The sequence below is a fragment of the Vulpes vulpes genome, chromosome 3 (assembly GCF_048418805.1).
Source record: "Vulpes vulpes isolate BD-2025 chromosome 3, VulVul3, whole genome shotgun sequence".
Classification (NCBI taxonomy): Eukaryota; Metazoa; Chordata; class Mammalia; order Carnivora; family Canidae; genus Vulpes; species Vulpes vulpes.
Genome location: NC_132782.1, coordinates 16,467,756 through 16,495,000, shown reverse-complemented (window position 1 = coordinate 16,495,000; position 27,245 = coordinate 16,467,756). Strand labels below are relative to the sequence as shown.

The 27,245-nt window shown below is 35.8% G+C and overlaps 1 protein-coding gene across 4 annotated transcripts in view; it reads left to right on the top strand.

The window, feature by feature from the left end:
* TLK1 (tousled like kinase 1) overlaps window positions 1-27,245 on the top strand; it is a 148,582-nt gene that overhangs the window by 15,005 nt on the left and 106,332 nt on the right. For 2 of the 4 annotated variants that reach the window (XM_072751903.1, XM_072751902.1), the window contains exon 2: window positions 21,062-21,122. The exons of the other annotated variants lie outside the window; for them this stretch is intronic. The gene's annotated coding sequence lies outside the window, so the exon portion shown is untranslated. The remainder of the gene's footprint in view (window positions 1-21,061; window positions 21,123-27,245) is intronic. 4 annotated transcript variants of the gene reach the window in all.

Genomic DNA, 27,245 nt, shown 5'->3' with positions numbered 1-27,245 from the left:
TATTTTTTTTTTTAAATATTTACTTATTTTAGAGAGTGCATGTGGGGTGGGATTTGGGGTGGAGGGGGAGAATCTCAACTGGACTCCATGCTGAGTGCAGAACCCCACCTGGGGCTCCAGGCCCCTGTTACCATGACCTGAGCCAAATATCTAAAAGACTGAGCCACCCACGTGCCCCATGTGATTGATTTTAACTTTTAAAAATATTTTATTTATTTGAGAGAGAGTGTGTGAGAGGAGGGTGAGCATGAGCAGCGGTGGGGCGGGGGGGGGGAGGGTGCAGAGGGAGAGAAAGAGGTGAACTCTCTGCTGAACAGGGAGCCCAATGTGGGCCTGGATCCCAGGACTGGTGATACTGACCTGAACTGAAGAAGGCAGGCATTTAATTGACTAAGCCACCCAAGTGCCCCTAAATAAAATCTTAAAAAAAAGAAAAGAAAGAAAGAAAATGCACACAAATTTTTGCTCAGTGAATTATTATAAGCCATAATCTGTGTAACTGCCACTCAGTCAACAAACAACTTTGACAGCACTTCAGAAGCCCTCTTCCTTTTCCCATCAGTTACTGCCTTCTCTCTTTCCCCCAAAGAAATCACTATTCTGACTGAGTAATGCCTGTCATTGAACTTCATATAAGTTGACTCATATAGTATGTATTTCATTTCTAGCTACTTTTGCTCCACATGATGTTTTTGATGCTCATCCATGTTAATCCTGTAACTGTAGTTGATTTTTATTACTTTGTATGCATATACCACAGTTTATATAATCTGTTGATAGCTGTTTAGATTGTTTCCACTTCTTAACTATTACTAGTAATGCTGTATGAATGTGTTTATACCAGTCTCTGCATATACTATTAATATTTGTTGATGTATACCTAACAGTAAATTTACAGGGTTATGGGTATGAATTTGCCATTGGTAGATACTGCTGGTTTCCAAAAATGGCTGTAACAATTTATAATTCCATGAGCAGTCTATGAGAGTTCCCATTCCTCCACATCCTCACCAACAATTGGAATTGTTAGTATTATTTATTTTTGCTGATCTGATGGGTATGAGTTGGTATTTATGGTTTTAATTTTCATTTCCCTATTGATTGAAGTTGTTAACCATTTTCCCATAAGTTTATTGGTGTTTGAATATCTAATGTATATAAAGTGTTCAAATCTTTTGGTCAGTTTTCCTTTGTGGTGTTTGGCTTAGAAAAAACAGTAATGTATTTGAAGGAATTTTTTTTTGGATTTTGGATAAGTATTATTTGTTTTTTTAATATTATTCCTCCCCTCTTCTGTGGCCTGTTTTTCTCCTGTCTTTATGGTATTTAAGAAGTATCTCAAGTTCATAAAAATGTTTTCCTATATTTTCTCTCTTTAAATGTAGGCACTTAGAGCTGTAAGTTTCTAAGTACTCAATTAGCAGTTCAGTAAATTTTGGTGTGTTTTTGTTTTTATTCATCTCTGGTGATTTCTCATTTTCCTTTTGATTTCTTCTTTTGACCTATTCCTGATTTAGGGATATGTTAATTTCCACATACTTGTGGGTTTCCCAGGTTTCTTTCTGTAATTGACTTGTAATTTAATTCATTTGTTGTTGGAGATCATTGTCTACTTTCAGTCCTTTTCAATTTATTGATACTTGTTTTATGGCCTAGCATATGGCCTGCCGTAGAGAATGTACCACATGTGTTGTAGAAGAGTATATGTTCTCTTGTTGGATGGAGTATCCTCTACATGTCCTTAGGTCTTGTAGGTTTGAAGTGTTGAAGGTCTCTGTTTAATTGTCAGTTTCTATTTGTTGCTCTAAATGGAGTATTGAAGTCTTTCAAGTGTTGTAGGATTGTCTGTTTCTCTCTGATTCTGTCAGTTTTGCTTCATTTTGAGGCTTTGTTATATGGTACATATGTGTTTATAATTTTTATATCTTCCAGATGGATTGACCCTTTGTTATAAAATGTTCCTCTTTACCTCTAAAAACATTTTAGAGGCTGTCTGATATATCCACTGCAGTTCTTTTATGGTTGCTATTTGCATGGTGTGTCTCTTTCCATTCATTTACTTTCAGCCTATTTGTGTCTTTGAATCTAAAGTGTGACAGCAGTTAGATCCTTTTCTTTTTAAATCTAGTCTTACAGAGACACCTGGGTGGCTCATTGGTTGAACCTCTGTCTTTGGCTCAGGTCTGATCTCAGGGTCCTGGGATTAGTCTGGCATCGGGCTCCTGACAGGAAGCCTGCTTCTCCCTTTGCCTGTGTCTCTGCCTCTCTGTGTGTCTCATGAATAAATAATAAAATCTTAAAAAAAAAAATCCAGTCTTTCAGTTTTTGCCTCTTGATTTTGCTGTTTAATCCGCTATCATTTAATGATATTGATAATGGTTGGCTTTATGCCTGCCATTTTGCTTTTTGTTTTCTGTATGTCTCTTTTTGTCTCCTTTATTGCATTCTTTTGCATTGAATATTTTCTGTTGTACCATTTTAATTCCCTAATGATTCTTAATGTATTTTTTGAGTTATTTTTTTAGTGCTTGCTTGAGGGTGTACATTATATGACTTATCAGAATCTACTTCAGATTAATAATTTAACTTCAGTGATATATAGAAACTTTATTTCTATTTAGCTCTATCCAGTCCTTCCTTTTGCCTTAAATCACATTGCTATATTACAAACCAAAAAAATTATAATTATTGCCTTATATAATTCTGTCTTTTAAGGAAATTGAGATAAGAAAGGAAAACATAAACATATTTGTAGTGTTGTACTAACATCATTTTAATTCATTTCTTTCTGTAGATTTGATTTACTAATACAATTTCCTTACTCAATAAAGTTTGACTCCACCTGCCTCCTTTGTGCTATTATTAAATGTTACATTTCTAAATATTTTAGGACCAGTGATACAATTATATGCATGTTGTATGTGCAGTTACTTTTTAAATCAGTTAAGATAATTGAGAAGAAATACACAGTTACGCTGTCTGCTGGCACTCATTGTTCTCTCATGTAGATTCAAATACTCCATGGTGTAGCCAGAAGAACTGGTTGATTCTTCTGCTAGCTCCAGTCCGCTGTTCAGCCCCTCTACTGGGTTTTTCATTTTAGTTATTGTACATTTCACCTATAGAATTTTCACTTAATTTGTATAATTCCTGTCTCTTCATTGGCATACTGTTTGATGAGACATTGTTATTATAATAACCTCCCTTTAATTCTTTAAACATGGTTTCCTTTAGTTATTTTGAACATATTTATAATAGCTGCTTTGAACTCTGCTGAATCCAACATCTGGGCCCTCTCAAAGGCTTGTGCATAGTCTCCTTGACCCCAAGGGATGGCTCTGGTTTTGTTTTGGCCCTGTTCATTTTGTCTCTTTCCTTGATTTTCCCTTTAAGCTTTGGCTGGTCTGTTTCTATTGCTATCATACCCAGCTGTCAGCGTCCACTAATTGCTAGCTTATTGCTCTGTTGTTTTCATCAGCATCCTGGGGCATGAATTGCTCCACAGTCCTTGATTTCATGAAGTCGGGTCTCTGCAGAAGCTAAGGGTTGCCAGTCTTAGACTTGTGCTTGCTGTGAGAGGTAGCTGCCTTTTCCTTACCTCAGTCGTAGTGGACTTTTAGGTAGATACTCTGTAGCTTTGCTTGTTGCTACTTCTATCATGAAACTATAGTCCTTTTAGTTGTTAACTCCCAGATCTTCATAGTTTTGGAAAATGCCCTTAGGACCGAATTTCCCCACAATCTGCCAAATAAAGTCTGTTGCTTTAGGTGGAGAATAGAGCTTTCGGTTTTTATGGCTTGTTTTTTTTCCCCCAGGGAAGAACTTCTGCTTTGCTTCAGTGGGGTTAGGAACAGAGAAAGATAACTTTTCATTTTGAGAGGGAGAGGGAGAGAGACTCTTAAGTAGGCTGCATGCCCAACGTGGAATCTATACTCTTAACTTACAACCCTCAGGTCATGACCTGAGCCGAAATCAAGAGTGGGATGCTTAACTTACTGAGCCACTCAGGAGCTCCAAAAGGAGATAACTACTGTTGAAGTGACACCCAGCTGTTAGGAGTAGGGCCCTGGGTGAGGACAGTAATCACTTTTCTCACCTTTCCCCTCCTGATAAAGAAGTTTTGGGGCAGCCCAGGTGGTTCCGCAGTTTAGCGCTGCCTTTAGCCCAGGGTGTGGTCCTGGAGACCCAGGATCAAGTCCCGCGTTAGGCCCCCTGCATGGAATGGAGCCCGCTTCTCCCTCTGCCTGTGTCTGTGCCTCTCTCTCTCTGTCTCTGTGTCTCTCATGAATAAATAAATAAAATCTTAAAAAAGTTTTGCTTATAAGTGAGCAATTGTGACCCAGTATTTTTGGCATACTGTACCTGGAGTAGAGCTTCTGTCTTATAAGTGGAAGTTGGTTGGGAGGAGGGACTCCCTAGTTTTCTCATCTATGCCTGCCTGATGTAGAATTTCTGCAACGTGAAGCTGGGGGGATGGGTGGGGAGAGATGCCAGTATCCTTCTCTTCTGAGGTGAAATTATACTCTTGTACTGGGATAGGGGAGCTCCTGTAGCACCCATCTAGTGTAGAACATGTGTCACATGGAATTGTGGGGTGTGAATAGGAGTGATTTGTGGCTTAGATGTCACAGATGCTTGCTCCTCTCACCTCAGTTAAGTATATTTTCTTGAGTAAATGTTTCTCCATTTGCAGTATGCTCTTAGGACTATCTCCAAAACCACTAAATGGTTGCTTTTCTAAGAAAAAAGTCAAAAAAAGTTTTCGCCAGGTAAATGCTTGTTTCAGATAGTCCACTGAGCTCCTTATGCCACTATTCCTGAAGTTATCCCATTTTACTATATTCTTCAGAAACTGTTATTATGCTTTTCATACTTAGGTGTATATAATCCTCCTGAAGTTGATTTTTCTCCTCTATGGTATGAGGTAGTAGTGTCATTTTCCTATGGCTGTCTTAGTATCTCAGCACCATTTACTGAAAAGAACTTTTCCACTGTTTTGCAGTGCTACCTTTATTTGTGAGTCAGGTGTCTGTACCCAGAAACAAGTCTGTTTCTAGGCTGTACATTTTCTATCATTTGTCTGTTCTTGTGCCAGTATCATACAGTTTTACTTACCAGCTTGATGCAAGTAAAACAAACTTTCTTGCCTTTGGGTAGGTGGAATTCTAAAGATGTTCTCCCAAGATTTTTTTCCTCTGAATATTCAATTGAATACTTAATCTATGTAGTACTTTGAAGGGATTTTGCAGATGTAATTAAAGTTACTGATAATCTTAAAATGGTGAGATTGCTTTGGCTTGAGTGGACCCAGTTCAGCCACACAAAGCCCCTTAAATACAAAAAAAGGCAGAGAAGAAGAAGGCAGAAGAGAGGGCAGAAAGAGAGATCAGAAGGATTTGGCTCAGAAACACGAAAAGGACTTGGTCTGCTGTTTCTGCTTTTAAAAGAGGACCATGAACCAGGGAATGTAAGTGGCCTCTAGAATCTGACACTAATATTTCTCACTTGACAGGAAAGAAATGAGGACCTTTGTCCTACAATTGCTTGGAACTGAATTTTGCCATCATCTTTAATAAGTCTGGAAACAAATTATTTCCTAGAGTGGCTAGACAGAAACACAGCCTATCTGATACCTTGATTTCATCCTTGTGAGATTCTAAGCAGAGAACCATGCTGGGCCATGCTGTGCTGGGATTTCTGATCTGTAGAAACTGGAGATAATACATACGTGTTTTTAAGCTGCTAAGTTTGTGATAACTTGTTACCACAACTTGTTAAGTTGTGGTAGCTTGTTAGGATAGTGATAAAAAAATTAGTACACGTTTTATTGATTTTCTTCAAATTGCCTTGGATATTTTTGGATGCATTCTACAAATGGAACAAAACAAAAACCAATCTTTTGAGGGCTTGAAATTACATGGAATCTCTTGATCATATCTCTACAATGAGTGTTCCAATCTCTGTATTGTGTATATTCATCATTTCTGTAATATTTTATAGTTTTCTCTGTAATGAACTTGCAAAATTTACACTTGGTGTTTTATTTTTTGATGTTACTGTAAATAGTATCTCTCTTTAACTTTATTTTCTATTTATTGCTGATATGTAGAAATTCAGTTGATTTTTGCATATTGCCTTGGTAACCAGAAACTTTGCTTATAATTCTGATAATATATCTCAACTAGATTGCCTTTCTATAAGCTTATGGCTTAAGAGTGATAAATTCATTTCATCTTTACCAATCTGTATACTTTTTTGTTTTTCTAGCCTTATTGCAGAGATTATATCTGCCAGTACAGTGTTGAATAGATTGGTTATAGTGGGAATCCTTGTGTTCCTCCTATTTTAGAAGTAGGAGGAGAATCAATATTTTACAATTTCGCATATAGGTATTTTGGATCTATTCTTTCTCTGAGTAAGGAAATTCCCTTCTATTATTGGTTACTAGTTTTTGTTCAAATCATAAATGGACATTGAATTTTATCAAATGCTTTTTCTGCATCTATTCACATAATCATTTTAACACCTCAGCATTTTTTTTTATTGTGGTAAATTATTTTATTGCTCCTCAATTATTATACCAACCTTGTATTCCTGGACTAAACCCAATTTAATTGTGAGCGATTAGTTTTTTTATATGAATTACTTTGCTGATTTTTCATTTAGTATTCTTGCACCTACATACATGCATGAGATAGGCCTGTAATTTTCCTTTCTTATAATATCTTTGTCAGGTTTTGTATCAGTGAAACGCTGGTTTCATAAAAATGAGTCGGGAAGTGCTTTTTCTTTTACCACTACCTTAAGAATTTATGTAAAAAGGGTGTTATAGCTTCTTTAAATATTTGGTAGAGGTCACTGAGGAAGCTTTCTAAGCCTGAAGTTTTCTCTGTGGAGAAGTTTTAAATAATGACTTCAATTTCTATAATGTCATAGTACTCTTTAGAGTTTCAGTTTTCATATTGGTTTTGGTAAATTGTATTTTCTAGTAATTCCTACATTTTATCTAAAATTTCAAATACATATGCATAAAATTGTAAATAATATTCCCTGTGATCTTTCTGTGCCTAACATCTACAGTGATGTCCTCTTTTCATCCTAGATAGTCAGTATCTGTATCTTTTCTTTTTTTCTTGATCTCTCTTACCAGTTTTAGTTTTTTCATGGAACCATTTTTAGCATTCATGGTCTTTTATGTTTGTTTTCAACCTCCCTGTTTCCCCCACCCGCCCAGTGTGTTTGAGGTTTTAGAGTTACCTAAGCATGGATTTAAGGCTTTCTTTCTCTGATTTTTTTCTGTTTTGCCTTCTCCCCAAAATTGAGGTGAAATTCATATAACATACAATTAATCATTTTAAGGTGTTCACTCCCCCAGGTTTTGATATATGTGTGTGTATGTATTTCATTCAGCTCAAAATATTCTATAATTTCCATGATATCTCTTGATCCATGGATTATTCAGAAGCATAGTAGACGCTTGAACTACTGTGAGGGTTAGGGGTGCCAACTTCCACAGGGTTGAAAATCTGCATATAACTTCTGGCTCCCCAGGAATTTGATTACTAATAGCCTCTTCTTGGCTGGAAGCTTTACTAATAACATAAACAGTTGATTAGCACGTATTTTGTATAAGTATGTATACATTAAAAGGCTTTTACTGATTTCTAACTTAGCTCTACTGTAATAAGAACTAAACTTGTAAGATTTCAGTTCTTTAAAATATGAGACTTGCCTTATGACCCAACATATGGTCTTTCTTGATAAATATTCCTTATATAGGCACCCCCAAAATTTTGGGGGCTGTAGTGGTTAGATGTGATGTAATATGTATATAAGTACATCAATAAGTATATCAAGGTTTTTTTTTTTATTTAATTATCATTACTCTTTTTGCTTGTCTGCTCTTGCTCAGAACAAGTTTAAAGGTTTAAAGTGTCCCAGGAGTGCCTGGGTGGTCAATTGGTTGGGCATCGTGACTTCAGCTCAGATCATGATCACTGGGTCCTGGGATCGAGCCCCAAGTCTGGCTCTCTGCTCAGTGGGGAGTTTGCTTCTCCCTTTCCCTCTGCCCCCTTCTCTCTCAGATAAATTACATCTTTTTAAAAAAGTCCCAAAGTGATTGTAGATTTATCTCTGTATAAATAGTTTGTCATTTTTTGTATTCTGTGTATATATATATATATATTATATATGTTATTTATTTATTTATTTTTAAAGATTGATGAGAGAGAGAGAGAGAGAGACAGGCAGAAGGAGAAGCAGTCCAGAGTCCAGCCCGATGCTGGACTTGATCCTGGGATTCCAGGATTGCGCCCTGGGCCAAAGGCAGGCGCCAAACCGCTGAGCCACCCAGGGATCCCCTATATATTTTTTGTTATAGGTGCTTAAGAATTTTTGTAGTTCAACTGCTAAACCACCCAGGTGTCCCTGAAGACAGATTCTTTTTTTTTTTTTTTTTTTTAAGATTTTATTTATTTATTCATAGACAGAGAGAGGCAGAGACACAGGCAGAGGGAGAAGCAGGCTCCATGCAGGGAGCCTGATGTGGGACTCGATCCTGGGACTCCACGATTACACCCTAGGCTGCAGGCGGCACCAAACCGCTGCGCCACCAGGGCTGCCCCTGAAGACAGATTCTTAACAAGCTGAGCCACCCAGGTGCCCCTGCATAGTTTGATTCTATGTGTATTTTAACCACCCATAAGATACTAGTATTAAAAAATGATATTAGTTTTTTATATAGTAATGCTGCATTTATATTTACATATATATATATATTTTTAAGCTGAGTTGATTTTCTATTTGCCTAAAGAATGCTCTATAATGTCTTTTCTATTTGGGTCTATCTGGTGTGGAATTCTCTGTTACTGCTTGTCTTACAAGTCTTTTCTCCATCCTTATTCTTTTTTTTTTTTTAAAATTTATTTATTTATTTATTTATTTATTTATTTATTTATTTATTTATTTATTTATTTATTTATGAATGATAGTCATACAGAGAGAAAGAGAGAGAGGCAGAGACACAGGCAGAGGGAGAAGCAGGCTCCATGCACCGGGAGCCTGATGTGGGATTCGATCCCGGGTCTTCAGGATCGCGCCCTGGGCCAAAGGCAGGCGCCAAACCGCTGCGCCTCCCAGGGATCCCTCCATCTTTATTCTTAAAAAGTTTTTGTTTTTGTCTGGACATTGGAATCTAAGTAGGCAGTTATTTTCATTCATTCAGCTCATTGTGTGTTATTCCACCGAGACCCAGTTTCATTGTTTTGTTCTGAAGTCAGCTGTCAGCCTTTTTTTTTTTTTTTTAAGATCTTATCTATTCATTTGAAAGAGAGGGCAGGGGGAAGGGCAAAAGCAGAGGGAGAAGCAGACTCTGCTGAGCAGGGAGCCTGATGCCAGGACCCTAAGATCACGACTTGAGCTGAAGGCAGATGCTCAACAATCTGAGCCACCCAGGCACCCCAGCTGTTATTCTTATTGTTGCTCCTTTAATGGTAATCTAGCTTGCAGCCTCTGGTTGCTTTTCAGGTTTGGTGATGGTAGTTATTTTTGATTTTCAAGCAGTTTTACAATAATGTTTGTAGGTATGCTTTTATTTTCTGTTACTTGTTGTGTCGGACTTTGTAGATCTGTGACTTGGGGCTGCACTAGCCAGTGCCACTGGATATATGTGGCTATATCTATGACTTAAGAAATTAGAAATTTAGTCCGTAAGTTCTCAGTAGCCACATGTAATTACTAGCTGCCTTTTTGGCATGTTATGTCCATCACTGCAGAGGATTTTCTTGGATAGCACTGTTGAAGGCTTTTATAAGCTTTGGGGATTTTTGGCCCATATCATTTCAGATAGTTGTATCCTGTCATCTTCTCTCCTTCTGGGACTCCAGTTATACATGCATTAGATCTTCTTACTGTATGCTATATGTTTCTCATGCCCTTTTCTGTATTTTCATGTTTTTATTCATAAAGGCATATTTTTCTGAGATACCTTCTAGTTTGTTCATTTTCTTTTTTTTATTAGAGAGAGGGAGGGAGGGAGGGGCAGAGAGAAAGACAGAATCTCAAGCAGGCTCCACGCTGGGTGGAGTCAGTCCCATAGGGGCTCAGTCCCACAACCCTGAGATGACCTGAGCTGAAATCAAGAATTGAACACTCAACTTTACTGAGCCACTCAGGTGCCCCTCATTCTCTCTTAAGCTTTTTAATGTGTCAAACTCATTTACTGAGTTCTTAATTTTTTTTTTTTTTTTTTTTACTTTAGTTCTAGAAAGCAATTTGGTTCTCTTTTTAGTTTTAGGTTCTCTGTCACAGTTCTCAGTCTTACTATTCAGAATAATTATTTGGAAGCATTTGTCTGGTAACCTCATTATCTAGATTTCTTTGAGTCTTGTTCTATGTATTATTTGCTTTTCAGTTGTGTTATTTTCTTGGGTATTGGGTTTCTTTTTTGTTTTTTAATTGTATATGGGACATTTTTGATGAAAAAGCAGGGGGGATCATTTAGGGCCTAGAATAATGACAACCTTCCATGATAAGATTTACATTTAATTTTGGCAGAAATATAGGGGCACTATAAATCAGATTTTCTTGATCTACTTTTAAGGATTGAGATTAGAAGCTGGACGTTAATCCTTGATGTTCACTTTTGCTCTGAGATGGTGACCCCAATGCAAAATTTGGGGGAAGCTCTGGATTTCAGTGTTTTGTTTTGTTTTGTTTTGTTTCTGTCCAGCCTAGTGATACTGCCAAACTTTTGCTTAGCATCTCAATTTCTAAGTCTCTAGTTCTGAAATCAGCAAATGCTTCTAGAGGCTGAGGAAGCCTCATATACCAGACTCAACTCTCTAGAATTTCTTTTTTTCCTGTGTTTTGGCCCCATGATTCTTCATTGATTGACATTCTATAAGCAGACTTAAAAAAAAAAAGAATTGAGTCCAACTTGTTTCCAGAACGGAAGATTGGTCTGATTTAGCTAATCAGCATTACCAGAATTCTTGTTTACTTTTATCTTTAATACTTTAGTTGGTTTGAAAATTTCAGATCAATTTGAATCTTTTTTCCTCCTTTGGATAGTAGTAATATATAGCTGGGTGAATGTTGTCTGGGACTATTTTTTTTTTCCTGTTATGAAACGACAATGTATCAGTAATCTAAAATAACGCATGTCATTGGAATCCTACCATTCCAATGTTTTTTTTCTGATTCTGAGAGAAACTGTTTTCTGATGAGTTACAGTCATAATACAGTTGTGTCTTATTTAGGGGTTGGGTTCTAAGAGGTCATAGTTAATATTTGCATCTTTTTTTTTCCCCATAATTTAATAGCTGGGACAAACACACTTTTCAGGTTGGAGATAGTCTCAATTCTCTGTTCTCAGTTCTTTCACTGGAAAGGTAAAAATGTGACACATCTTTGTTACTTTGGCTCTTTTAAATTATCGCCCTTTGAGAAGTAATAGTGTTTGCTTTAGAAGCTCATTTAGGGCAGCGCCGGTGGCCCAGTGGTTTAGCGCTGCCTTCAGCCTGGGGTGTGATCCTTGAGACCCGGGATCGAGTCCCACATCAGGCTCCCTACATGGAGCCAGCTTCTCCCTCTGCCTGTGTCTCTGCCTCTCTCTCTGTGTCTGTCATGAATAAAAACAAACAAACAGAAAAACTGACTTTCAGGTTTGCTAAATACAGTATAACACTCTGTATGCCTTTGAAAATTGTCATACCTCGGGATCCCTGGGTGGCGCAGCGGTTTGGCGCCTGCCTTTGGCCCAGGGCGCGATCCTGGAGACCCGGGATCGAATCCCACATCAGGCTCCTGGTGCATGGAGCCTGCTTCCCCCTCTGCCTATGTCTCTGCCTCTCTCTCTCTCTCTCTCTCTCTCTGTGACTATCATAAATAAATAAAAAATTAAAAAAAAAATTGTCATACCTCAAATGTTGCAGTTGTTTCAATTTAAGTTAGTCAAAAAGTATGAATTTCTTTCTGGATGTTGCTGTAAGAGTTGTACCTATTTACACTGCCACCAGTAACACATATGAACCAGTTTAATGGGAACATCACTGCTCTAGTGGTAGTATATTTTAAAAGTGTTTGACTTGTTTAGTGGTTGTATTCCAGATTGTTTTTCTTGTATATATATGATTACCAAGAACATAAGCTGTTTTCCACATGTTTATTACCTTTTTTGTTTGTGGTTTGTTTTAAAAATTACTCAAGTTTCTCAGAATTTATTGAAAAGGATGCAACTTTAAATTGCTTAATCATAAAATTATTTAGGTGGATGTTTATTTAGGAGGGAGCAAAAGTTAATTAACTGAGGTCACGTCTTTGATACCATAGACCCATCATTATAGCTTATTACTACCAGAGCTTACTTTTACTGCAGTATATACTGATTTCAAGAACAGTGACAGTTCTTAGGTTAAAACTACTTGCATTTGTTTGTACTAATTTGCTTCTCCAGATTACAGAGCAGCAGAAGAAAGAAAATGGTTGGGAATTTTAAGGGGGTTTAATGATTTCAGCTTGTTGCTTAAATCTGAAATTTGAAATAGAGATCAGTATACCCTACTATGATAGCCTCTTTGCCAGGATCAATTTATAGTAATTATTAGCTCTTTACTTGCTAAAAGACAAGTATATATGTTAAATGTTGTCTTAAGTATCTTGAAGTTTAACAAATGTTTTTCTTCCTTAAAGTTTCTATTAACAAGTTATTAGCTAAAGCATAGATGCATGGCTAAGTGGAACATTGTTCACAACTTCATGTTTGAAGCATTTTAGTTATCTTTAACAGCTAACATGATAAATTACAGCTATACTCACAGAGCTTGCCTTTAATAAGAAAATGATAAAGGTGATGCAAACTTTACATTATCATGAGGTCTCAGCAATTTTATTGTATATTTTAACTATTATTTAGGATATCTTTTCTAAATTTGTGTAAAGTAAAAATGACTTTAGCCCAGTTATTTGAGAAGACAAAGCTATGTAATAAAATAGTTGTATAAATTCTGTATTTATTAAGAGTACCCAAAGAGCTTAACTACCATTGTTTATTCTAAGATTGAAGCTTAACTCCAGATACTGCAGGTATTAAAGATAAAGCATGGGTCCCCATGCCTGTACACCTCTTTGTATATACAGATGTCTTGATGGTAGAAATAAAAAACTACATAAAAGATATATATTTTTTTAAGAATGATTAAGTCAGAATTTAAGAAATTGTTATTTACTCTTTATTTACTTCATTTTATTTTCTAATTCCTTATTTTGGAATTAGGTGTAGAGTATGAATTGGCAGACTTTTTGTAAAGAGCATGTTAGTGTTTTAGGTTTTTTAGACCATAAGGTCTGTTAGAACTACTCTCTGTCCTGGAGTAGTACTAGGGCCATAGGCAATATGCAAATGAATGGGTGTGACTTTGTTCCAATAAAACCTATTTATGGACACTGAAATTTGAAAAAAAAAAAAAAAAGAAATTTGAATTTCATGTAATTTGTACTTGTCATGAAATGCTCTTCTTTTGATCTTCCTTTCCAATCATTTAAAAATGTAAAAACTATTTTAATTCATGGATAGTACAAAAAACTGGTGGTGCTCCCTATCCCTGGTATAGAGTGGCTTTCTCTGAGGAAGTTGAACACTTCAAATTAACCAATTATCCAAGTAGATAACTCCAGATCTATTTTACCTTGTGAAACTGAAACTCTAATACCTAATATATAGTCGGTTTCCATTCTGGTCTGCCTGCAGCCCCTGAAGACCATTTTACACTGTCTTTTAATTTGACTAGCTAGGTATATTAATGCAATCAAAGATGTTTCTCTTTTCATGACTGGCTTATTTCATTTAGAACAATGTCCTCAAGGTCCACCTATATTGTATGAAGCATGTTTCAGAATATCCTACCCTTTAAAGGCTGAATAATATTCCATTTTATGTATGTACCACATTTTGTTTATCCATTCATCTGTTGACAGTTGCCTGGTTTGCTTCCATGCCTTGGCTGTTACGAATAATGCTGCTATAAACACAGGTGTGCAAATATCTCTGAGACCCAGCTTTCAGTTCTTGTGGGTATATATCCAGAAGTGAGATTGCTAGGATCATATGGTAATCTTATTTTTAATTTTTTGAGGAACCTCCATACTGTTTTCCACTGTGGCTGTTCCATTTTAGAATTTCATCTACAGTGCACAAGCATTCCAGTTTCTCCATATTCTTGCTAACACTTATATTCTATTTTTCAGGTAGTAGCCATCCTAATAAGAGTGAAGTGATATCTCATAGGTTTTATTTGCATTTCCTTAATTAGTGATGTTGAGCATCTTTTTATATGCATGTTGACCATTTGTGTTATCTCTGGAGAAATATTTATTAAGTTCTTTGCCCATGTCAAAATCAGGTTGTTAGCTGACTGTATTATTTTTAAGAATATAAGTTTTTCCTCTCTTGCACTGTGTTCTGCAAGTACAGATAAGTAAATTAACATAATTTACTAATATAAAGGCAATAACTTACAAGAATGGGGAGCACAGTGGGGAAAAAAAAGAATGAGGAGCGCAGTAAATGAAAGTTCTGATTTACCCAAAGCCAGTCTAATAGAGAAGCTAAACATTTTGTAATTGTTTTTATTTTTTTATTTTTAAAAAGATTTTCTTTATTTATTCATGAGAGAAACAGAGAGAGAGAAACAGAGAGAGAAACACAGGCAGAGGGAGAAGCAGGCTCCATGCAGGGAGCCCAATGTGGGACTCGATCCCTGGTCTCCAGGATCATGCCCTGGGCTGAAGGCGGCTCTAAACCACTGAGCCACCTGGGCTGCCCTGTAATTGTTTTTAAAGTATATGAACACCAGACTAGGAGGATAAAGTACGTCTATGGTGACTAAAAAAAAAGAAATAGGATTGATTTTTTGTGTGTCATATAGAATTATTCATTCACTTTTTGCTGTATATTATAATCCAATAGTATGTTAAACGGTTTAGAGAATTACTATCCTCTGCAGTATTTAGACATACATGGTGAGTAGTTCATAAAATAAATTCTGATATATCCAGCCTTAATCATTTCAAGTTTAATTCTTTTACATTATTTGTCTTTCTCCTCATTGATGTGTGTTCATAGTGTGAACACTGCTTGTCTTTTAGGCCTAGTGACTTATTCTTTTTTAAAATATTTTATTTATTTATTAATGAGAGACACAGAGAAAGAGGCAGAGACATAAGCAGAGGGAGAGGGAGAAGCAGGCTCCATGCAGGGAGCCCGAAGCGGGACTCGATCCCGGGACTCCAGGACCATGCCTTGGGCTGAAGGCAGGCACTAAACTGCTGAGCCACCCAGGCGTCCCTGGCCTAGTGACTTATAACAGAACTGGTTATATAAGTGATCCATAGTATGGATAAATTTTTAAATATCTAAATGGTAGTGAAAGCTCTTTTTCCTCATCATTTGTACTTTTATTTTTTGTATATTGAACTAGGCTTTCTGTGTACCTGTTCTTCCTTCCTGCTACCCATGCTCTTTGCTAATGATAATTGAAGCATTGCCCATTAAATAGGTAACTATAAGCTTTAGTCTTCATTGTTAGGTGAATAGATAAGTGAGACCTGATGGAAGAAACTCACTGTTGTCCCCTAAAACATACCGAGTTCAGGGTCTTCAAACAGGAACTCATGATCTATCTCCCCAAACCAGTTCCTTTTATAGTGAATCTTACTACCAGTTATCTATGTGCAAACCAGAAACATTTCCTTTTCCCTTACTTTTCAAATTCAGTCTACTACCAAGTCCTATTGTTTTTTTCATCTCCTAGATACCATTTTGTTCTTCTGTGGTACTGGTTCAAGCTAATGTCTTCTCTTACCTAAATCACTACAGTAGCTGCCTAACTGATGTCCATGAATCAGCCCTGGAATCTATAATTAGGCAGAGATGCAGAAGCTGTAATATTTCCCATGTAACAGTATTAATATTCTATTTGACTTAACTAATTTTTTTTTTAAAGATTATTTATTAGGGAAAGAGTGCGCTCAGGTGCATCAGGGGGAGGGGCAAAGGGAAAGGTCGAGAGGAACTCAAGCAGACTGCTTACTGAGCACGGACCCCAGTACGGGGCTCAGTGTCATGACCCTGAGATCAGACCTGAGCTGAAACCAAGAGTTTGATGTTTTAACCGACTGCCACCCAGGTGCCCTTAATTTTTTATATTAAGTCAGTTTTCTTTTTTTTTTTTATAAAGGAAATATGCTTTATTTATTTATTTTATTTTATTTATTTTTATTTATGATAGTCACAGACAGAGAGAGAGAGGCAGAGACACAGGCAGAGGGAGAAGCAGGCTCCATGCACCGGGAGCCCGATGTGGGATTCGATCCTGGGTCTCCAGGATCGCGCCCTGGGCCAAAGGCAGGCGCCAAACCGCTGCACCACCCAGGGATCCCAAGTCAGTTTTCTTATTGAACTTTCCATGGCCTTGTAAATAAGCTCTATTCACTATTGAGCGTCTGTTTTGTGCCCGGAGGAGTTTACCCAGATGTTGTATTCCTCTTCATGCCAATAAGTTAGATGGCTATTTTCATTGTATGAGTGAGGAAACTGAGGCTGAGAGTTACTAAAGTACTAGAGCTAAAACACAAATTTGGTTGTCTTTTAGACCAGATTTCTTCAGTTTGAAAATTTGGAGATGCCCGAGAATATCCATTTATTCATTCAAGAAATATTTATTGAGAGTCTTCTATGTGTTGGGCATTCTTTTAGGCACCTTGATATTTCAGTGAACAAATAACGCCCCCCAAATTCCTGTTTATAGACTAGTTTATAGTCTAGTGAGAGGAGATATGCCAGCTCACTGATAAAGCTGCAGACTCAGAATTACTGTGTCTGCCAGAGAGTTTCAGAACTAAAGCATTTGCCTGTCTTGGCAGGGAAATAAGACGTGAAATTTAACTTTACCTCGGGTTTTCTATAACTTCAAGTAGCAGGGCAATCTCTAGTTTTTACCTAGGGCTGTGAACATGATGCTTCACTAGTGACCAGAGGTTGTGTCAGTCTGTTTTAGAGTGGTAAGATAGGTGAATGAGCTTTACATGCTGTGTTAGGTGTCCACTATGTGCAGAGATTAACTGGAAGGCCTTGTGGGCTCAGCACTTAGTTCTCCTCATGTTTGATGTATATATAGTACACCAACATAGTGAAGGTACACGGCTGAATCCTAAAGGGAAAACAAAGGCAGAATCTGGATAACTTCTACATAAGCCTCTTTAGGTTCTCTCCCTCACAAGAGGGGGCACATAGGGTACATACCCTTCCACCAGTGAAAATGCAGCAACATATGTGCAATGTGTCTATCCAGGGAAGTTTGCTAGAGACTCTGCATTCAAGATTTTTTTGGAGGTGCCTTCTTGCTAACATATACCAACCACATTATTTCTACGAACAATCTAGGCACTGTGAACCGCCCTTATCTATTAGAGAAAGGTAGGAGTCTCTTTGCAGCAGATTCCTACTAAAGATGGCATCCTCGCTGTGTTAACTCATTTCTGCACAGTTACCTTTTGACTCTGGATGGAGATTGCTGAGGTGGGTCTGGAAGAAATAAATACGTACATAACATTTTTCTTACCAGGCTTTGGGAGTCATTGTTCTAAGGAAATAATTCTGAATTCATACAAAGCATTTTAGGTAGAATGATGTTTGTTGCAGTACTGTTTTTATTTTTATTTTTTATTATTTATTTATTTATTTATTTATTTATTTATTTATTTATTTATTTTTTGCAGTACTGTTTTTAATAGCAAGAAATTAGAAACCACTTGAATCACCAATGGGAGGGGAATAATTAAATATATTACTGTACATCCATTCAATGGAACGTTAAATAGTTGTGAAATAATGTTCACGAAAACATGTCATAATGTAGAAGATTGCTTTTGTAGGACCATAAGATACAAAATATTAATTAATGTAGAATCTTGACAGTGATGGCTACCAGACAGCTTTCTTAGTTTTGAAATTTGCACATGATCTTAAGACAGATACCCTCACAAAAATGTAGGGAAATATAAAAAGTTAACTTTTCATTATGGAAACTTTAAAATTTATTGAGGTAGAGTGATTATCGTAATGAACCTTAACATACCCATTACACACTTAAACATTTAATTTACTTGTAGGAAATGTAAGTAAATTTCATTAAAACATGTATACTGTATAGGATAGCATTAATACACAGTGAACTTACGTTAATTCATAAATTTATAATTTATCTGAAGTTGTTTTTAAGTCAAAGAATGGCTACTGCCACTTTCATTATTAACGTTAATTGGATTTTTGTGGGGGAAAGATTTTTCAAAAACAAAATAGTTTTTTTGGTGGGGCATTGGGATAACTATACTTTATATAACTATATATACTATACTTTTATAACTATATTTTTGAGGAAAATTAAACCCAAACATTATTGAATGGATGGAGGTTGTTATATAAATGTCTTATTTAGCAGCACTTCAACAAATGATAATTTTATTATGTCATCACTTTTAGGGTCTTTTTTTTTTTTTTTTTGAAGATTTTATTTATTCATGAGAGAGAGGGAGAGGCAGAGATACAGGCAGAGGGAGAAGCAGGCTCCATGCAGGAGGCCCAGTGTGGGACTCGATTCTGGGACTCCAGGATCACTCCCTGAGCCAAAGGCAGACACTCAACCCCTGAGCCATCCAGGTGTCCCACTTTTAGGGTCTTTGGAAATGGTTGAAATTATGAATGTGGAAACATCTTTGAATGCCAGGGGCTACTATAAAGTGTAATGTTAATCACTGAATAAAAAGTATACAGAAAAATGGGACACTTGGCTGGCTCAGTTGGCTAGGGGTATGACTCTTGTTTTCCACTCAGGTCATGATCTCAGGATTGTGAGAACTATCTGGGCGTCTGAGTCTGTGCTCAGCAGAAACCTTTTGAGAGTCTCTCCCTCTGCCCCTTTGCCCCCTCTAAAAATAACTAGAGTCTTTTTTAAAAGTATGCAGAAGAAAAACTGGAAGAAAATAAACCTGAATGTGGTTGACATTGGTTACCCATAGGACTATGGGTGGGATTTTTAGGCTCTAATTTTTTGGTTTTTTGCATTTTCCTTTATTGGTGGCAATTTGGAGTTTATGAGCAATGGTAAAAAGGGGAAGAAGTAAAATTGCTTATTTCTTGCCTCTATGAAGATACATATCCTTTCCTCCTAAGGCAAACAACTTGTCATTGGGAAATAAGTGTTAAATTGGAAAATTACTATAATTTAAATAAAACTTGCTATAAATCAGACTCTTTAAATGTACAGATTTGCTGGAAGACTGATTAAGATTCAAGGGCCAACCTTATAAGGTATAAACTTAATAAGGCTTTGCATTTATCACTCCCATTTTGGCAGCTTTGAGATAATACACAGAAAATGTAGGAGAATGATGTCACTCACAATTTCTTTGAATTCTGTATTCTGTATTGAATTTCTGTAAAGTAGTCATAATCATTTATAAGGACATGGCAGGATTCGTTATACTCTAGACTGTTCTGGTCATCAAGTAAATAGGTTAAACCATATGACTGTTTTATATATTTGAAATGTTTGAATATAGCTTCATATGGTTCAACCTGTTAGAAATCATAATTTCTTATTCTTCATTAAAATGGATTTACTTATATATTTATCTGATGTTACAGGTTGGTTGGGTGCCTGGGTGACTCAATTGGTTAAGCATCCAACTCTGATTTCGGCTTAGGTCATGATCTCTCAGGGTTGTGAGATCAAGCCCTGTATTGGGTTCTGCACTGGGCATGGAGCCTGCTTGAGATTGTCTCCCCCTCTCCCTCTCCTCCTCCCCACCCCCCCAAATAAATAAATAAACTAATAAATAGTTATAGGTTGGCATTTTTATTAAGGCTGAAGGTACTAGAAAATATTACTAAAATTAAAATTTTTTTTTTATCTTGAGTGAGTCTTTGGAAAGAAATGTGTCTTTGTAGAGGAATATTATGATCTTAATGGGTTTATGCACTCATTTATGTATCTGGCACCTAAACTTGGGATTCTCTGGGGTTGTAAAGCAATTTAGAGTTGGGAATGACGGTAAAGATTGTTTTTATTTTCATTGAGCTGCATAATTTATCTTAAACATGTCTGGGCATTTAGAGCAGATAGGGTTCCCTAAGCAAACAAGTTTTAAAAACTTTGTTTCTTCTTTATTCGAAGGTTTAGGCTAGTGAAATTGAAAGTGAGTAAACTGGAATGCTCTTGTCTGTTGCTTTCTCATCTCACATCACTTACTTGGCATGCAATTTTGGGGAGATTGCTTATTTTTCTGGGACTTAGTAAGTAGAAATTATGGAGGCTCTATATTCCAGAAACCTGCTAAGGGCTTATAAGTATCATCTCATTTAATCATAAGAATCCTATGGAGTAAAAAAAAAAAAAAAAAAAAAAAAGAATCCTATGGAGTATGCTCTGTTACTAGTAGGATTTTATGGATGAGGACAGAGCTGAGATTTGAACTCAGTCTGGCAGCAGAACCCATACTCTTAACCCTAAAGCTATTTTGCTACAATAAATGTCCACAGAAATCCATTTTAGGAATCTTGTTGAAGGGATCCCTGGGTGGCGCAGTGGTTTGGCGCCTGCCTTTGGCCCAGGGCGCGATCCTGGAGACCCGGGATCAAATCCCACATCAGGCTCCCGGTGCATGGAGCCTGCTTCTCCCTCTGCCTATGTCTCTGCCTCTCTCTCTCTCTCTCTGTGACTATCATAAATAAATAAAAATTAAAAAAAAAAAAAAAGGAATCTTGTTGAAGATATGATAGAGATCATGTTGGTGAAATAATGCTTATGTTGAAATCACTATATAAAATCTAGAATATTTTATCCTTGTTTATTATATTACATTGTTTCGGGTAGTGTTTTAAAAGGTAGGTAATGCTCAACTTGGACTTCTTATGTAGAGTACATGCAACTTCCCGGTCAGAGATTTACTTCCTGCTGCAGAAGAACTGTGAAAATAAGCCTTTTTTTTCACCTTGCCCTATTAGGAAAGAATAGACCAAAAAGGAGTACTATGGAGCAGTACATCATCACTGTCCTTTTTTGAAGGTATATCAAAATGGTTATCTCTAGGGGCGTGGGATTTTGGGGGACAGAGAAACATTGGGACTTTCATTTTTGTATTTCTGTATTACTTATTTCAAACAGCATGTATTATGATGGGAAAAGGCACGAAACTAAAAAAGATTGTTAAATAATTAGGGATAGGATACCAGTTGACTTAAGAAAGTAGCAACTAGGTCAGGTTTTACTGAATTCCTATTTTGGACTTTTCTCAGAAAACATTGCTTTTTACATGTGTAAGCACATGTCTATTCATTCTCTCTCCCTCTCTCTCTCATACACACACACACACACACACACACACACTCTTGTACTGCTCTTTTGGGATAAGGGGTGCTTAGTTGAGTGAATATAAGTTTTAACAACAGGTAATATGACTTAATCTCTCATTATCTCAATTTCCTTATCTTTAAGACTGAGAACTATATGTTAAAATAGAGAAATAGATCATTAAAAAATATATATGTGTGTGTATGCACACATTTGTATGTGTATATATATAGGTGTATATGAGAGAGAAATTGGTTTTAAAAATAGCAAATTATTATAAGCCTGAAGAAGGTAGAGAAATAGTAGTTAGTTACATTACTTTGACATTAACAGAAAAAAATTAGGCATTGAAGTATATGCCATTTTGCCTACCTGGAAATTCTAATCACAGGGAGAAAGCTACAAAGGGAGCTTATACTGTCTGTCTATCTGTCTATAATATATGCCAATCTTTATTGGGCACTTGTAGCATACATATGTGGTTACATTTATTCAATACTCAGTAAATGACAAGTCTAGTTTAAAACTTTTCATATACCTTACTTTACTCTAACAACTATAAGGTACATACTTTTATTACCTATTTTATATATAAAGAGGCTGAAACATGGTTAAGGAACTTGGCCATGCTTACCCAGCTTGTCTATTTGTGTATATTTGTTTTTGATGAAAGAAAAATTAGCTGTTAGACATTTTTTATTTATAAGAATAAAACTGAGATTAAATTATTACTCATTCTCTAGGGTCATGACAGGGTAGAGAAGCAAAAAACCAGAACTCTGTGCTTTACTCTGATGCAAGCTATATTTCTTTATATGAGTAATTTGGTCTCAGTATGTCTGAAGTTTTGCTGTAAGGGTAACAACAAAAGCATTTAAAATGACTGAGTACCTTCTTTTTTTAAGTTTTTGTTTATTCATGAGAGACAGAGAGAGAGAGAGACAGAGGCAGAGGGAGAAGCAGGCTCCCTGCAGGGAGCCTGATGGGGGACTCAATCCCAGGACCATGACCTGAGCCAAAGGCAGAAGCTTAACCACTGAGCCATCCAGGCATCCCCAAAATGACTAAGTATCTTAAAGATAAGGTGACCACTTTGACTTGGTAGTGGTTCCAGATCAGACCTGTGTTCTCTTTACCACGGGCTTATATAACTGAATGTATTAGAATCTGGCTTTCTGTGCTTACTCTTTTTGGTCATTCTAAATGAAATGTTTGGGGTGTGTGTCTGTGAGAGAGTATAGTTATGTATATATGTACAATACATATATATGTGTGTGGGGGTAGATGGATAGATGTATGTAACTCAAATATTTCAGTGAAACAGACCCACATTTATGTGGGAATATGATAGATGGCCAGAGAAGTATTTCAGATTGGTGGGAAAGGTTATATTTGTGAGAAATTGTATGACATTTTCCTTTGGAAAAAATTACACCTATATACAATTAAATTGTAAATGGATTAAATTTCCAAATGCTAATATTTAATATCATTAGAAAAAAATGTGAGAGATGTTTTTGTTAGATTCATGGGGGAAAAAGGTTATGAAAAAAATTGGGCTACTTTTGTGATAGCTCATTTAACATGTTCATTTAAGTACCAAAAAATTAGGATATTTGGTTTTAAATTGGAAATCAAGCTGTGGAATAAATGTTGGAATGTAATGTATTCAAAAATAATAACTATGTTCACTATATGATACAAAATACTGTATATGAAAATATATTCTATTAACCATGTTAAAATAGATGTTTAAAGATGAGTCAGAAGTAATTCTGGAGTGTTGAACAGTGTAGTCATCTTAAATTCCTTTTGTTTTCTATACTTTGAAATGCATTAAAGAACTAATGAAAAGGAGTGATTTAAATGGAATATTTTATCCCATTGAAATAATTTCTAATTTTATCATGGTATTTTTTTAGTCAGAGTTCTTTGCCTTATCTAGCATGATGTGAAAGATATTAGTAGAAGAAAGACCTTAACTCTTCTGTATAAATCAGTTTATCAGATGAAATATAAAAAATAACAAATTCTGGAATTAATTAAAATATTTTCAGACTTCAGAAAGTTTTAAATTTAAAAATGTAAGATAATGGTTTACTTGCAGATGACTATATGAGAAGGGTCTAAGTGAACAAACTCCTTTATTCTTTGGTAACTGGAATTAAACTTTTGAAAACGTGCTTTCCTAGATATCATGATTTTGTTTTGACTATTTGCCAAGGAAGATGAAGTCTTAAGGTAATAAGTGATATCAAAAAGTGATATAATGAAAGATAGAGGGCAAGCCCCGGTGGCTCAGTGGTTTAGCATCACCTTCAACCCAGAGCCTGATCCTGGAGACCAGGGATCGAGTCCCACATCCAGCTCCCTGCATGGAGCCTGCTTCTCCCTCTGCCAGCTTCTCTGCTTCTCTTTCTCTCTCGGTCTCTCATGAATAAATAAATAAAATCTTTAAAAAAAGAAAGAAAAAAAACTTAAAAAAAAAGATAGATTCCTTGTCATAAAAAGGTGATAAAACTATAAAATAATGCTGACTAACCAGAACCAATCCTGTGTCTAAATACATGCATCTTATTTTATTTTATTTTATTTTATTTTATTTTATTTTATTTTATTTTATTTTATTTTATTATTTTTTTTACATGCATCTTTTTTTAGACTGGTCACCTTAGGAGGCTAAGTTTATAATTAAAATCTGTCAAGTGAGTGAGTGTGTGTGTGTGTGTGTGTGTGTGTGTGTAAGAGAGAAATAAAATGTTTATTAGAAGGGGACATGACCTATTTCTGTAATGGGTAAAATTGTGGCCTTCATTTATGTTTCCCTAAAATTTTTCTTTATGGAATAGGATGTGATCTCTTATTTGGGTAGTGATATCTCATATTTTTTATGTGAAATTTTGGTTTAGCATAAATTTTATGGAGCAGTTTAGTAAGAATAATACCATAATTAGGAGACAGGTGATTGTATTTAGAGATGGATGTTCTTTAAGGATAATATGGTCTTTATAGTAGCTTTTATAATTTCTTTTTCAAAAGTATAAACATTTATATAACAAAGAATTTAATGGATTATGGTGAAATTACGTATTCTTCAGGAAATCTCACCTCTTATAATTAAGGACCACATTTCTGATAAGTGTCAAAATGATAGTTTGATTGCATAAAAAATTAAAATCTTTTAAATGTACTTGTTACAATAGGAGTCAGCAAACTACCTATTTTTGTATGGTTAAAAAAACTGAAAGAATAATACTTTATGATATGTGAAATTCAAATTTTATTGCCTGTAAGTAAAGTTTTATTGGAGCAAAGCTGTTTTTGCATTATAATGGCAGAGCTGTGTAGTTGTGACAGAGACCCTATATGGCATTCTTATCACTTCATACAGCTTTTGGTGCGCTACAAATTTCAGTGCTGCTGTTATAACTTGAAAGTGTTTTGAGTGCCATGTGTATTGCCAGCCTGCAATATTTATTTTATTTTTTTATACCAGTGCATATCTATCATGTCAAAACAAGAAAAGAAAAATGGACTCTGAGTGCCATGCTTTTAAGGCACAGTGGAGTGTGTATTATTTTGTTGAATTAGAGAGCAAAACATTTTTTCTATTATGCATTGATACTGTAGCTGTTAGAGAATGTATGTTGACATTATTAGATTAAGCATACACTATACTAGTCTCAACTCTGTTTTCTTAAAGTAACAGTCAATTTAAAATGGAATATCTTATCACAGCATAATTTCTTCATAAAAATAAAAATTGAAAATGAGGCTGCCACCAAAATAAGTTTCCAAGTGGCTCATTTGTTAGCCAAGCAAGGAAAACCATTTACTGATGGTGAGTTAATTAAATTGTTTGATGGCAGCAAAGAAATGTGTCCAGAAAAAATAAAGGCGTTTTAGACTAAATTTTTTGGCCAGAACAGTTGATTTAAGAATTGGGGACATTTGAAGCAATATCAATAGTCAATTAAAAAACAAGGCAAGTGGTTTTCCTTGGCTCTTGCTGAGTTGACAGATGTTATTGATACTATTCAGTTGTTGTTGATTCAAGGTGTCAGTGCCAAATTTGAAGTGACAGAACAATTAGACTCCATGAACAGTCTGTGGAGAGCAACTACAAGAATATTTTCAAAGTTGAGAAAACACTAAGTACAATCTGAAGTGGAATCTGCTATGATGTTCTTTCTATACCTGATGGTCGTAAAAATTTGTGTGGAACAGAAAAAGGCTTAGTTGGATAACTTTACAAAGCTTGTAAAAATGTGAGGTGTCCAAAACTATGGTTATTGTGTTACTCATCAGTATAGGTCCTTTGCAGAAGGTATTTGAATTTATCATGTGTTACTGAATCAATGTTGTCAGTGGTGCACTTGATTTGCTCATATGGATTTAACTAGCATCAGCTGCATGAATTTTTGTTGGACACAGAAGCTGAATATCTTGACTGGGTTAGTAGTAAAATTTTTTTACAATTTTTGACCTTAGGATTGAGATTGAAATTTTTCTGAATGAAACAGGATGGCCTTCAACCCCTATTGTCAAATAATGATTGGATTTGGAAATTAGCTTTCCTGCAGATTTGGAAATATTTTTTAAATTAACCTAAAATTCTGAGGCAAAGTAGTGCTTCATGTGAAATTAAGTTGCAGTAAAATCATTTCAGTGGCAGCTGATATTTGAATCACAAGTAACATAAAGCTGATTTATATATTTCTCCTACTACTGTCAAAGTGAGATCTTCATTCCATATGAGTTTCCATCATCAAACTACAGTTCCAGCAACATTTTTCAGACATTGATGCAAGGAAAGTTTCCATATCTCAAAATCCATTTAATTTTACACTTAAGGAACCTTCTATTGGAAGTGATTAATCTGCAGTGTAGTGATTTATTGAAAACAAGTAACAAAAGAAGAATCTGACTTCTGTAGCTGCCTTCTAAGTAGTGAATATACTCAAAATCATGTACTTGTGGGTTGATATCAGTATTTAGCAGTACCTATCAGAAAAGACATTTCTAAGATAAGTACATAACTGATCAACATTATTGGTTGAGTATTTGCAGAATATTATGATGATAGGAAACTCAAGAGTATTTCCCAATTCCATTTTTTCATTAGTTATTATATCTTGAATTTTGTCAGTAAAAAGTTTCTAGGAAGCTATCTTTCTCATCATGTAAATATTTACATGATTTCACTTAGCATATCTTCAAATTTCATCTGTATTGTGACCTGTGTCAAAATTTCCTTCATTTTTAATGCTGAATAATATTCCATTTTATGCATATACCCCAGTGTGTTAATCCATTCGTTCATTGACGGACTGTTAGGTTGCTTCTACTTTTGGCTATTGTGAATACTGATGGTATGAACATGTTGTGCAAAAGACCTATTGTAGTCCTTGCTTTCACTTCTGTTGGGTATATACTCAGATGATATTTTTGGATCATATGGTAATTCTGTGTTTACCACAGTGGCCGCACCAGTTTACATTCCCACTAGCCATGCATAACGGTTCAGATGTCTCCACATCCTTACTAACACTTACTTTCTGTTTTATGATAGTAGCCATCCTAATGGGTGTGTGAAGTATCTCATTGTGGTTTTGATTTGCATTTCCCTACTGATTGATATTGAGCCTCTTTTAATGTACTTATTGGCCAGTTGTATATCTTCTTTGGAGAGATGTCTATTCATGTCCTCTCCCATTTTAAAAGATTTATTTATTTTATTTTAGAGAGGGGGGGGAGGGGGCAGAGGGAGAGAGACTCTCAAGCAGACTCTGTGCTGAGTGCAGAGCCCAACATGGGGCACAAGAGCCCCATGTGGGA